Here is a 3,672-nt window from a genome sequence, read left to right as displayed (position 1 = left end):
TTATTGGTAATCTTTAATGTTGTTTGTCTAAAATTCTATCATATTTTTGGCTAGATTAATTTGTGTTTGTTTGACTCCAGAAATAGGTTAATATAAATACTTATTTTTAAGGCAATTAGTTATTTTAAAGGAAAATAACTGTCTAATCCAGGTAAGGATACATGTAACCCAGGTATTTGTAAGAATACCATAACCTCACCTTTTTAGCTTCCTAAAATCAAGGAAGGTTTAGTAATCCTTATCCAGTATTGTATTTTCAATGAGACAAACACAATTTAACCGTTTTTCCATGATAACCCAACCTAGGTTGGGATATCCAGGATACCAAACACAACCTTAGTGTTCGCAGAAAACGACAGATCCAGTATGTCGCTGAATGCTAGACAATAGAAATGCGTAGAATAATTTTTGTATCTGATATGTAACAGCAGGGTTCTGTCATTTTATTTCGTTTTTATTTACGCCCTTTCGCTTTAAGTTCCGCCCAGGAGATAAAAAAAAAAAAAAACTTTCCCGATGAATATGTGCCGACTAATTAAATCTTACAATTATTTTAGACCCTTGATGAAAGTGATCCGACGGCCAAATCCAAAGACCAAACTCTTGAAAGCTAGACTAGAAACTGCTCGATCGAGTCAAAAACGGGAACAGATTTAAGAAATAACTGCATCGTGGGTTTATCAAGGATAAAACCTTGTTCTCATAACCTTTCTCTACTGGATTTTGGTTTTCTCATATCATTAGACATACCAAAGTGAAGAAATCGTGGACAGATCGAGACTCGAAATCAGTAAGGGTTTTTGTGATTTTGATTGATATATTCATCTTATGAAGTTCTAATTAGATTGATATTTTTTCTTCTTTTTTAAACTGATTCGAATTTGATAAATTTAAATCTTCTGTTGGTGTTATGAGATTAGGGTGTTTAGAATTTTGGAATTTGATATAAATTCAAATTCGAATTTAATTTAATCATCCGATTCACCAGAATCAAGACTTTTTAAATATTTGTTGATTTCAAATGTTGATAAGATCCCTAAATCCACAATCTGAATTTTTCATGTAGGTGTTTGTTTAGTACCTAGTTTTTGTAGCTCTATGATTCATTTGCGACATGAAAATACAATAGATGAAGCCTGAGGGAGTTCTTTGCTCAGTGTTTTTACTGTTGAGTGGCTAATCTATGTGGTCATATGTACAGACGACTCGTAGTAAACTAACCTAGATTTTCTTGTCTTTGTCCTCCTAATGTTTCTTGTTCAAGCTTCAATATTTGTTGGATAAAGTTATTGTCTACAGGTTCTGTCCATTGTTGCGTCATTTGTGTGCCCTAGGGTATGAAGTCCATATTCATTACAAGGTTGGTAGACGTACCTATAGATGAATGCACCAGGGAGCAAAATAGAGGTCTTTTAACCATTTTTCTAAAGGGATTTACCTTGTCCCAGTACACCAGATTATCATTCTGTCATTTGAATAGTAATCATGTTACTTTTTGTTACAGGAACAAGGCTAAAGAAGATACTAAGGAGTTAAATTGAACTCCAGCAGAATTTATTCAACTATTGTTTGTGATTTAAATTGTTTTTCCAGAACCTAGTAATCCATTTTGTATGTCAATTCATCAGTTTTTGTTTTTAGTAGTTGTTTCTTTGCTCTGCTTTGTAGTGAATCATGGATGACAAACTCCTGGTCTCCAAGTAACAACACTCTCGTCTTTAGGTGCTAGATGCTTTGTGATACATGCCAGATGAGCAGAGGAACCCATTTCAGGTGCTGCGATTATGGTTTATTAAGTTTGGGTCAGCAATATTTATTTTTCACGTAAATCATGTTTAAAATCCGACCAGTTCTTGTCCAAGTTATGAAGTTGTGCTATCTTAAACTACCTCAGAATTAGACCTTTCATACCACTCACTTGCCGGTTCTGCATTCTGCCTTTCATGTAACTATTACAACCCCATTTCAAGTTTGAAAAATTGGTCTTAATGCGGGTCTGTGCATCTTATACAGGTTGCCCATATTCCTGGTTCCCTTTTCTTTGACGTGGGTGGTATTTCAGACCGAAACTCAAATGTAAGATGCTATTTTCTGTATTTCTAATTCTAATTCATGTACAAAGTGTACAACCTTATTTTATGCTTTTCCATTTTTTATCTGAGCGTTTCAGCATGGCTGAAACTTTTGCAAATATGATATTATTGGCTGAGTAGCTCATCCAGCACACTCACCCGGCTTTACTTTTCACAGTGGTGAGGTACACATTTTTTTCTTAACCTGAGTTATTTATAACAGTTACAACATATGCTACCCTCTCAGGAAGCTTTTGCTGCTGTGGTTTCAGCTCTTGGCATTGAGAACAATTATTGCTAGGTTCGTAGTGCCCCCTGGGATTAAGGATTGGAAACAAGTTTTCAAGAATATGAAGGAATAAATATGGAATCGTATTCGAGTGAGTGAATTTGTTTTCTGTTTGCTAACTCTATGCACTCTTTTTGTATGTGACTTATAATATTTTAAAAGTATATGTGCAGTCTACTTACAATGTACCTGAAGCGGCTAAATAAAGGATTTTACTGAAATTATTATTATCGTTCTAATAGGTGTTTGGACGTGAAGGAAAGGGCCGTGTAATGGGATGGGCGGCGAGGTATCAAAGACAGAAATACTTGCTTATGCAGGTTGTAGGGAACAACTACGTATGGAAAATTGAAAAATCAAGGTCTTCGAGCTATAAGCTGAATACTTAATGTTTTTGAGGTAGGAAGGAAGGAGGACAATACTGCTCAACCCTCCACTTCTTCTCCACAGCAGGTTTGTTAATTGTTTTTTCCTGGTGACATTTTAATAAATAGCACAACAGGTTTTCGACTTCTTCCATTGGTCTATGTGATATACAAACTTGACATTTTGTTTACATTTTTTCCAAAGCATGTCTGTTAGTTGATATATCGAACAGATTCCGCACTGTTTACCGGATCTTACGTTCTTATCTAGACTGTCCTGGATTTCTATATTTTATATAAATTTCGCTTTGTATAATAATTTTTGTCTCACACTGTTGGTGGACAGAATCTAGTAACTGGATCCATATCGAGGAATTCAAAGAAGACAACAGTCGCACTTTGAAGTGTTAATTTTAGAACAGCTCCGAACGATGAAAATTATGAACATGAAATTATAATTATAAATATGGAGATGGAGCACTTGGAGATATTGATCTTGGTGAGACGATTGAATGGTGAAAGGAATACGTGACTAGTGCACTTGGATGTTCAATCACACTTCTTTCTTTTTTTCCCCTTAGTTGTTTTGAACATGAAGTTGTTGAATTTAGAGTTGTTTTGGTTGTTAAGTTGTTAACTGAATTCAAAGTTAATGGAATAAGTTTCATTTTCTTACAAATTCATATGTTGCTTTTCTGTATCCGTAGTATTGATCTAAAAACAATAACGAGAAAAGAAAAGAACAAAACAAAGGGGAAAAAAATTCTTATAAACTGAATCGGATTCGGCTGAAACTGAGTCATCTCAGTCAGATTCGTCTGAATTTTGGATTATAAAATTCGACACTTATCAGTATCACCAGTCGTTATTTTTGTACAAAAGAAATTTGTTGTTTATTTTGGACAAGAACTAACCGTCCTATAATAAATAGTACACCAAAAATAGG

At 34.5% G+C, this 3,672-nt stretch overlaps 1 long non-coding RNA gene across 3 annotated transcripts; it reads left to right on the top strand.

Moving 5' to 3' along the window:
• Positions 1 to 651: 651 nt before the first annotated feature.
• LOC113313348 lies at positions 652 to 3,402 on the top strand. 3 transcript variants are annotated; one of them, XR_003341798.1, is made up of 7 exons: positions 652 to 790; positions 1,505 to 1,773; positions 2,014 to 2,076; positions 2,171 to 2,257; positions 2,345 to 2,452; positions 2,604 to 2,814; positions 3,073 to 3,402. It is a non-coding gene; the product is annotated as an uncharacterized LOC113313348 (long non-coding RNA). The 3 variants fall into 3 exon arrangements; XR_003341799.1 differs by lacking the exon at positions 652 to 790 and adding an exon at positions 805 to 1,407; XR_003341800.1 differs by lacking the exon at positions 2,171 to 2,257 and having other exon boundaries at positions 2,320 to 2,452.
• Positions 3,403 to 3,672: the final 270 nt, after the last annotated feature.

The sequence above is a fragment of the Papaver somniferum genome, chromosome 9 (genome assembly GCF_003573695.1).
Source record: "Papaver somniferum cultivar HN1 chromosome 9, ASM357369v1, whole genome shotgun sequence".
In the NCBI taxonomy this organism is placed as follows: Eukaryota; Viridiplantae; Streptophyta; class Magnoliopsida; order Ranunculales; family Papaveraceae; genus Papaver; species Papaver somniferum.
The sequence above is the reverse complement of the archived record's forward strand: the minus strand, read 5'-3'. Positions and strand labels throughout refer to the sequence as shown.